Here is a 10,808-nt window from a genome sequence, read left to right as displayed (position 1 = left end):
ATCGAAAAGAAGCTCCTGGCTCCTAGCTTTGGCCCGGCACAGCCCTGGTCATTACAACCATTTGGGGAGTGAAGCAGCAGATGGAACATCTCTCTCTCTCTCTCTCTGTCTTTCTCTCTTTGTCACTTCTCTTTCTGCAACTCTTTCAAATAAATAAATAACTCTTTTTAAAAAAGAAGCACAATAGAGACCTCACTTGCTTCTATTACTTAGTTGGGTAATAAATTAATTTGTTGACCAAAACGATAATGTTGAGAACCGCTCATCTGAAAAATAAAATCCAAAATACTCCAAACACCGAAACTTTAATGAATCATTTATTTCTTTTGTTTTATTTATTGGCATGTGAAAACATGTTAGAAAAAGAGATCCAGTTTCATCTGCTGGTTCACTCCCCAGATGCCCACAATAGCCAGGGTTGGATCAGGACAAGCCAGAAACCTATAACTGAATCTAAGTCTCCTGCATGTGTGACAGGAACCCAACTGTCTGAGCCATCACCTGCTGTCTCCAAGGCTACAAATTAGCAAGAAGCAAAGTTAGAAATGGAGGTTGGACTCTGATATGGGATGCAGGTGTGTCAAGTAAAATCTTAAACTACACAGATACTTGCCTTCAAACATTTGAGCACCAACATGACACCACAAGCACTAAATTTCACACCTGGCCTCATATTAACAGTTGTCAAAATGCGAGTGCACTAACAGTATTCCAATAAATATCATAAGATATGTGTATAAGGTATTTGTGAAACATAAATACGCTTTGCATAAGTGAATTCTGTATGAAGGCTCAGATGTAATCTATAAGACGTCTCATTATATACAAGCAAAGATTTAAAAGTCTAATAAATAAAATCCAAAATGCTTTTGGTCCCAAGTATTTGGATCAGGGATACTGTACCTGTATTTACAAATCAATTGACTACAGCTTTTGTAAATAGTAATAACATATACTGGATTCCAAAGAAAAAAGAATTATTAATTGCTATACTTATGATTTATGGAAACCCTAATATTAACCTATTTTACAATAAAAATAATAGTTTTCCTTTTACTCATAGACTCTTCTTGTTGAATATATTTTACATAGAATTTATAAAAACAGCATCTTTTTAGCCACTGAATGACCACTTTCAAGTAATTTTTTTTCAAAATTATGAGAATTTTTATATAAATATAAGTTCACATATGTCTTTGATACTTGTTATTTTACCATGCAACCAAAGAAGTTTCTATTCTGTGTGAATGTGCATGTTTGCATAGTTCCCATTATAAAAAATATAATTCAATAATCATCTAAAGGGAGTGTTGAGGAAAAAGTATCAAGAATCATAAATTAAGAGATTATTTCAATATTTAATTATGTCTAAAAAGGAAAAATATTCTAATAGATGTTATATTACACATCAAAATTTCTTTACCAGAAAGCATTACCAAGTGAAGGCTGAGATTTTTTACAATAAAAGCTACTGTAGGCCAGCGCCGCGGCTCACTAGGCTAATCCTCCGCCTTGCGGCGCCGGCACACCGGGTTCTAGTCCTGGTCGGGGCGCCGGATTCTGTCCCGGTTGCCCCTCTTCCAGGCCAGCTCTCTGCTGTGGCCCGGGAGTGCAGTGGAGGATGGCCCTAGTACTTGGGCCCTGCACCCCATGGGAGACCAGGATAAGCACCTGGCTCCTGCCGTCGGATCAGCGTGGTGCACTGGCCGCAGCGCGCCGGCCGCAGCGGCCATTGGAGGGTGAACCAACGGCAAAAGGAAGACCTTTCTCTCTGTCTCTCTCTCTCTCACTGTCCACTCTGCCTATCAAAAAAAAAAATAAAGCCACTGTAGGTGACAAAGAAGTTCACTGCTATTTAATAATTCATATTTAGAGTTTAGAAATGAGAACCATGAAGTCAGAGTAACTTGGATAAGTACATACATGCAGTTAGTGAGACAGCCATGAATGATAAAGCTGCTCCAGTACTATTGTTCCAATATGTTTTCCAGACCACATGCATGTATTTTATCCACATGCCCTTTGCAACCTCTCGTCCACATTTTCATATTTATCAAAATTATCAGACAATGACAATGTCGCTGATATCATGTCTTTCTCCTACCATCATTGGTGTCTGACAACCTTCATAATACCCCCCAAGAGTAGAACCTTCACCCGTTTCTTGAGGGATTTTCCAGCACTGTTTTTCTCTGGTACTGGGTTATTTTCATCTTTATCGGTGCACAGAAGCCATAGACTCATATTCAAATATACAACTCAAACAGTTTAGAAGCATTAGAGACCTAAATGCAATGTTAGATTGTTCCCTAGTGAAATAGAATTTTCCACTAAAAAGTAGATATATTAAAATGAATCACCCAGGATATGAACGTCTATTTGCAGCTGGGCCATTATTTTCTATTAGAATCCACTTAATCTTCTAGGGTTCTGCATTTTTCCACAGTCAAAATTATTCCACACATATTTCAGGTGGCCACTCACAACCAACACAGAAAAATGCATTTACGGCCCAACACATGGTTCAGATCAACATTTTTGCTTTTCATATTTTAGGCTACTTCCTAGGGAAAAGTCCTAACTATGCACTTTAACCAATCAAAATTCATGAGAGGATTATGTGTTAAACTCATTTAAGGACTTTCCTTTTTATGCACTACAGTTAATAAAGCTGAAACTATTCTTGGCAAGCGATCTTGGATCCAACTTTCTTTTTTTCTTTGTCAGGGAAAATATCACCTGTGTAAAAGAATTCCAGGGCGTCTGCATAAGCAATCCTCAGAGAACCTACCTTGAGCCATTTTATCAAAAGTGCTCATTTACAGGGGTCGATCTTGGCTTTTGATGTTGCTATCTCATGGTTGTGCTAGTACTGATGAGGAAATCAGTAAATGCCTTTTATGGAATATACGTATTTTCTGAAAATAAAACCTTTAGTTACACTTCAATGTGTAGATATTTTTGGAAATATGCATTTTATTTTTCAGTTATGTTTCTATTCATATACTATACAAATAATTTTAAAATAAAACATCATATGCCTTTAGAGTTCAGAATTTTATCAATATTATATTTCCAAAATATCTCAGGAATCCTTTTTCCTTAGAAATGTCTATAATTCAAAAAAATTAAATATATTAGCTATTTAAACATTTGTATAGTTTTCTAAACTCTCAATTTGTTTCAATAATTATTCACCTCTATATTAACTAGAATACATTGTAAAGTGTGTTGATGCCCCCCATCCAATTTTAGCTACATTTCCTGTGTTTTTCTATGCCTTAGTTTTGTTAATCAAATAACAGCTAATGTTCGAGGAGGTATTTTCTTTTTTTTTTTTTTTTTCATTTGACAGGTAGAGTCATAAACAGTGAGAGAGAGAGAGACAGAGAGAAAGGCCTTCCCTCTGCTGGAGGTATTTTCTTTAAAAAACATTAAAAATGTTAAGAATAAAAAGTTATAGCATAATTCATTTATTTCAATATAAAACATGATTTTGACTAAAATATTTCTTTTGATTTAAGACTATCTTAAACATGAGATTTCTAAATCATGATGTACATAAATTACAAATCACTCATTATAATGTGAATATGACCAATTGCTTGTATTATTGGATTTTTCCATATACAACAAACAAGTCTAAAAATAGAAGTGCTTACAAATTAAAACCAACAAGTTGTCAAAGTGAGAAAATCATTGAGATAAATATGAAGCTACAAGTCACCTATATACCAGCAGTATTTATGGTTAGTTTCTGTGTTGTGGATTAAACAATTGAACAATAATAGAAATATCCTTTAGAAGATGTTAAATGAACAATATACATAATATTAAAGAACAAACTTAAGTAGGTTGGTGATTCTTTGGTAAGTTTTCATAGAATATAGTAATTTAAATATCATAACTTTTAGTTAATCAATTTGACATGAAAAGTGTTAAAAGAAACAAGTGCATAACTGTATTTTAGACAAGCAAGCATAACTCAATCTAATTTTAAACAAAGTATGAGAAGGCATAAAAATTCATTGCTAGTTTTTTAAATGAAATAATCTCAGAGCTAAAATATCAAATGATTGAGATAATTTGAAAGAGATAGTGTCAGAGAAAAATTTATAAATTTATTAAACATGCTAAAACAGAAAGAAAAGAATGAAAATAACTTTTATCATCAAGTGGATCTGAAAGATATATAAAAACAATATATGTATATCATTTTATGCAAACTTATTAAGTCATAGATGACACCAAAATATATTAGAATAGGTAGCAATTTATTATTAGAATTTTGAAAATCATTTTACATGTTAAGAGTACACAATGATCTAGGAAAAAGAGAAAATGAAAATGTTTTAGATTTCAAGAAAATAGTTGATAAGTCTTAGACACAGGACCCATTTGTTCATTGAACAGAGAAAATGTAAAAGTTCCTTTAATGTGAAATTTAGTTGGAAATATAGGAATTATACTACGCTAATACCCAAATAAAAACAAATGACCCAATCTAAGCTAAGCTTTCTTGTTTCAGTTGGTCCACAAAGAATTCTCTGAGGGTTAACAAAAATATAAATATTAAACCAAAAAATTAACAAATGTAAGGTACATCAAACATTCTATAATTAAGAAACATAGCAAGTTTCTAGAGATGAGTTAGAGAAGAAACTAAGCATTTTATAAAATGTTTCGGAAATTTCAATATGACTATAAATAATATAACTTATAAAAGTGCTACCAACCACAGAGCAAATGAGTTGAATAAGAAAGAATGCTAAGTAAAGCAAAATACTTTAACTTCAGTGTCCATGGCCTTATATGGAGACGTAAAGAACAGAAGTGTTTCTGTTGAACATTAAAACCTGGGCATGTTGGAAAATAACAAAGACATTAAAAGTCTGAAAAGGAAAGTAAATTATTTGAAACATAGACACATGTTCAAAGAACTACTGGTTCTTTGAAGAAAGCAAAAGCTGAGCTCCTGGAAGAGAATCTATAATTGAGAATGTGAATGCGCTTAGGATGCTGCCCATCAGCGAGGAGTTTCACACAGGGGCAGGGAGATGCACAGGGCCAGTGCTGCAGCCACAACAGACACTGAAAAGCAGGGGCCCAGGGTGGGGGAACCCAGAATTCGCAAGTAGCCCAGGTAGGACAGAGGGAGGCAAACGCAGCAGACCTGATGCTGAGGACCACCGTGACATTCCTGTACCTCATGATGTTTCCAGAATAATAGGTCTCCCACCTGGGTACAGGGGTCCAAACACTTGGGCAATCTTTCACTGCTTTCCCAGGCACATTAGCAGGGAGCTGGATCTGAAGTGGAGCAGCCAGGACTCAAATTGTTGCCTATACGGGATGCCACAGCACTGGCCCCACTTCTGATATGTTGACAGTCAAAAATATGTTCTCAAATATGCTTAAAAATTCCATATGAATAAAATAAATAATGTATTTACCTGTAATGCATTTGAATTTTAAAAGAAACTGTCGCTCCCCATCTTCGTGGAGGAACGACACAGGACCCTGCGTTGTTCTTTTGTCTGCTCGGCCCTCCCTGGGTTTGCTGCTGGTTCTTCCCGGGTTGGCTACCGTCCCTTCCACCTCCGTGGAAGGGCGGTTCCCCCTGCCACTTTCCCCACTTCCGCGAGGGAGCGGCACACCGCCGGCCGGCTCTCTCGGGGGCTGCTCAGGTGTTCCTTCAGACAGATGTTCCTGGTGCATGTTGTCTCTCTCCTCCTTTATAGTCCTCTTCCACCAATCCCAACTCTGCTACCCACACGCCAAGTACGCTGCTCTCCTCCAATCAGGAGCAGGTCCTGCTGTTTATTGGTTGAACTGGAGGCAGCTGTGTAGAAGCTGTTTCCTCCTCTCCCAGCGCCATATTGTGGGAGAGCAGATGCATAGAATAAGTCTTAATTCCAGTAACTTAGTCTAGTCCGAGTTGCTCCCAGTTGCTCCCCACAGAAACACTATTATTAAGAAATATTACAATAAAACAAGACTTAGAAATGAACTTTTGGGAAGGCAATTGGCCTAGAAGCTAAGTTGTAACATGGGATGCTTGCATTCTGTAATAGTGAGATTGGTTTGATTCTCAGCTCCTCCACGTCCAATCCATATTCCGGATGGTACACAACTGGGTAGACAGCCAATGCTGGCTCAAGTGCTTTGGTCTTGCATTGAGTGCCAGATCCTGTCACTGGCCTAGCACAGCAGTGGTTGTTGTGGGTGTCTGGAGAGTGATCCAGCCTCCACCCCACTCTGTCACTTTCTTTTTCTTACAATTAAAATAACTCAATTAAAATGTTAATAGAGAAGTCTAAGTATTATGCATCTCAAGAAATGGAATCTCATTGAAATACAATTAATAAATAATTATTTTAAAGCTGCATAATGTATGTGTGTTGAGACATTTTTATTAAGTAAATGGTGAGAGACAAAATTAAGGAAATTGGAAGGGATTGCAAGTAGATAGATATTATACTGAGAGTAATGAAGAATGCTGGAAGACTTCAACAGAGGATAAAATATTTTAAGGATTCATATTTTAGAAAGATAACCTGGGCCAGTGCCGTAGCACAGTAGGTTAATCCTCTGCCTGTGGCGCCGGCATCCCATATGGGCACATTTCTAGTCCTGGCTGCTCCTCTTCCAATCCAGCTCTCTGCTATGGCCTGGGATAGCAGTAAAGGATGGCCAAGGTGCTTGGGCCCCTGCACCCACATAAGAGACCAGGAAGAAGTACCTGGCTCCTGGCTTCGAATCGGTGCAGCTCTGGCCGTTGCGGCCATTTGGGGAGTGAACCAACAGAAGGAAGACTTTTCTCTCTGTCTCTTCCTCTCACTATCTGTAACTCTACCTCTCAAATAAATAAATACAATCTTAAAAAAAAGAAAGATAACCTGAGCTGAGATAAAATCAATGACAGTAAGCTAAGAATAAATTTGTAGGGCCCATTGAAGATTCTACTTTAACAAGACAGAAGAGAGATGGTGGGTAACAGTAGTGAAGGTAAGACAGGCAAAGGGATCTCTGTGACATGCACAAGATATGCTCCAATTATTGTTTGTATGTGTATTTAGATACATGAAGGTGTTCCAGATGCTTCACATTCTATAAAAAATGACAATTATCATGAAAGTCATACATACCGATGGATTTTCAAACAATTACAGGTGAACGTTCCTACTCCAAACACCCAGATCTGAAAGTGCTGTAGTTTAATTGTGTGGTTATATCAGTTTGCATCAGATCAATTGCTCTTGCAATTGACCCTACAAGAACTGGATGGTAGGTTTGGCTTCGTACATGTATCTGGAGATGTCCCAATATCCCCTGGGGTGAATGACTTGGTTATATCCACGTATTTTACATCATCCTGAAGACACGAATTGACATGGGCCTCTTCCTCCAGTGACTGAATTCCAAAAGCATCAAGAAAACAACCTCAGAGCAGAAGCTATAAAATCTCATCTTGTGACATGTTGCTGAAGTCTCATTCGACAAAATAAGTCACCAATCTGGCCCAGCTCCCTTTAGGAGAACACTACAAAGTGTGTGAGGAGCAGGGTGGAGGTGATATTCATATTTTATTACTTACCACAATTTCTCATGCATCGTGGGTAATGAAAATGTTTGGATAAGTTCTCATAGGACATCTCAGAGAGAAGATGCTGATGAGATTTGGGCTGTAAATATTAAGTGATGCTAGTGAAAAGCTTGAGGGAGCATCATTTTGCTTTAGGTTAAATACTGCCAGAGAGTAGCAGGGTTGATATTCTGCTTTTTCTGTAGGCATGGGAGGAGTAAAGCAGGTCTAAGGCTCTTTTTGGAAAAGAAGCTGGACGGCAAAGATTTATGGTCAATCTTGCAGTTTCTCACAGAGATCTTTTTGTCTGGATTTAGACATGATCACTGATATGTCTTTTTTTTTTAACGTGTATTCATTTATTAATCTTCTTGAAAGGCAGAGTAGCAGAAAGAGAATTTTTCATGCAGTTTCAAATCCAATTTCCTGCAATAGCTAGGAGCTGGGGCTTGGCTAGATTGAAGTCAGACTCCTAGAATTCAATTTGGGCCTCCAACATGGGTGGCAGGGTCCAAAGTATTTGAAGGGTCACCTGTTTCCTCCCTGGGTGTGCATTACTAGGTGCTAGAATTCTAAACAGAACTGAGACAGCAACCCAGGCACTCTGATTTGGGATGTGAGTGTCCCAAGCGGCACCAAACACTTGGCCCCATTATTTTTCTCATTGCTCCTTTTAAAAGCACAGTGAAGGTTTACCCTTTATTCCTCTGGTGAATTTCCCTTCAGTAGCATTAGGTTAGGTACTGAAATGTGGCATCTCTGCTACCGCAGAGAGTCTTTGGAGATTCTGTGTCACAGTTCATTCAAGGGGTTAATGACTTTTCTCACTGAAGAGATAAGCTACAGGGATCCTCTAACCACCATTTCCCTTTAGAAAAAAATGCAAATAGAAAGGAATAACATGCATGTATAAGAGCATTCGAAACACTGAAAGTGCAGGACCTAAAGGGATCCCTGAAGAAAATACAAGATTCTAGAGAGCAGAAAGTAGAAAGTCCTCACAAAATCAGTCTTCGTGTTGCCCTACATAGGAAAGAGTGCTCACAACAGAAGGCCACACAGAGATGTGTGTGTCTACTATCATCATTTCCAGGCTTCACCTCCTTCTCCTTCCCTTCTATTCACTCTAGGGTTCAGAGATATATGCATTGCTCCCTTTCAAGCTTTTCCATCAGAACACATACATCCCTCCTACTCCCTAACAAATTGTCTTCTCTTTCTGGGGGAACATGTTGTTTTGTGATTCCACTCATAATTGTCTTTCTCACCTAACATCAGATGCCTTATTCAAGATCACACCTGTGTGTTTGCTTTCAGAGCGATTTGTAAGGGCTCAGGGTGGGTTATAATATCTATTCATTGGAAATGAACCAAATTCTAATCCAATGCGTCCTGAATGAAGGGCAGCAAGTCAGCAGGCTTCTTTACTTGGTAACCCATTAAGTTAGCAACCCTGCTCAAAATATTAGTTTCTCTGTGGCAGCAGCCTAATGGCATATGAAAGCAGGAGCTGTCCCTTTGTTTGGGTGGAACTGCCTTGTCTTGCAAGCACAATGGTAGGCCATTATTGGTTCCATCTGTGGCCTGGGCCACAAAGACAACATAATAATGGCTGCTCTTTTATTTGGGAAAGAGCAGTAGCTCTGATGCCAGATTTTCCTTTGAGGAGGGGCCTTGCGAGCGATGCCAATTCTTTCCTTAGCAACAGTCTTGCTATTGGCAGAGTGGCAGAAATACCTGGGGAAAAGAAGGCTCAGTCTTTGAATCTTTTTTGAAATTACTCTGAAATCTAAAATAAATGTGTTCAAAGACTTAGAATAAGTCTTCTCTCATGTAATCAACCCTAGGGAAATATACTACTTCCAATTCTATACTTCATCCAGAAGTATATAAGGAAAGAAAAACAAAAAAAATTAATCATATTATTTTGATAAATTTAAGTTCAGGGTGGATAACAGGAGTTTAAAAAGTCTAAAACATTGATCAACTATGAAACAAAACATGTTTTTAAAACTATGATTTATTTTCTTTAAACTTACCATTGATTGACTCTATCATGTCTTTCTGTTTGTTATTTTTTCCTTATACTCTGTATAATTTTTCAAGCAAACTATGCATGAAATATAATTAACCAAGTTAGAAACGTGCTTGAGTTCTGAAAACTAAAATTTCACAAATGTAAATTTGTATAGTTATATGTTATCATATATAAACATATCATACATATATATTCTACTGCCTTATAATACTCTACAGGAAATAATCCAATACTTAGACTAGAATTTAGAGCATGTTTCTTAATGGGGTAGTACTTCTTGCACTGATGCATTGTGCAAATGCATGAGTTATTTTCAGTTGCCATATTTGTGGTGAAAGGGGCTATCCATGGTAAATACTGGTAAAAATATGCGTTATTGCAGTACAATGAGGATTTTTGTCTTCCTCAATTTTGTGCCATGACAGCCATGCAGTAAGTCATATGTTTAGAACTAGTTTTAGAATTTATTTCATATGAAAAGTTAAGATAATTTTACATTGTTTTAGTATACAGTGTTTAGGAACTGACGCTGTGGCATAGCAGGTAAAGCCACTGCCTGTGGTGCTGGCATCAAACAGGGATCGAGCCCACGCGCATCAGCGACGAGAAGGCGAGCTGGATCACCGTGGGCAACTGCCTGCACCAGAGGGCTGTGCTGGCGGGCACCGCGTGCCGCTGCACGCCCTGGGCGCTGCCGCTGGATTACTCGCGCTACATCTCCCTGCCTGCCGGTGAGCTGAGCCTGGCCTGCGGCACGCTCTACGGCATCCTGTGGCAGTTCGAGCGTGCTGCAAGTACCAGGTGGAGTTGGACGCCCACAAACTGTCGCGGCGGGCGCTGCACACGCTCACCCCGTCCATGCCCGTGGTGCTGGTGCGCAAGGACCACCTGCACAGGAAGAGACTGCACAACACGGTGGCCCAGGCCGCCCTGCTGTACTGTGTAAAGGTCTACAAGCTCTGCGCTGTGTGACTGCCGGCTCCGCGGGGCAGTGTGGCCTGCCGAGGTGTGAGGTTCCATAGATCATGGGTGTGCCAAGGGGTTTTCAGCTTGTGAAACTAAGAGGCGGCTTCCCGCAACCCGGAAGGGCCAAGGCCGCGTGGGGTGCGCGTTTGGGGGGGCTTCACGTGAGCTGTTAAACTGCACCATCCAGAGCCAAGCAGAAGCTGCTGACCATTAAAATGA

At 38.9% G+C, this 10,808-nt stretch overlaps 1 pseudogene; it reads left to right on the top strand.

Annotated features, from left to right (window-relative positions):
- Window positions 1–10,595, top strand: part of LOC100350433 (transmembrane protein 11, mitochondrial pseudogene) — a 16,577-nt pseudogene extending 5,982 nt beyond the window's left edge.
- The last annotated feature ends 213 nt before the right edge of the window (window positions 10,596–10,808 follow it).

This window comes from Oryctolagus cuniculus, chromosome 12 (assembly GCF_051225735.1).
Source record: "Oryctolagus cuniculus isolate XC-2025 breed Fujian yellow rabbit chromosome 12, ASM5122573v1, whole genome shotgun sequence".
In the NCBI taxonomy this organism is placed as follows: Eukaryota; Metazoa; Chordata; class Mammalia; order Lagomorpha; family Leporidae; genus Oryctolagus; species Oryctolagus cuniculus.
This window is presented reverse-complemented; position numbering and strand designations above follow the sequence as displayed.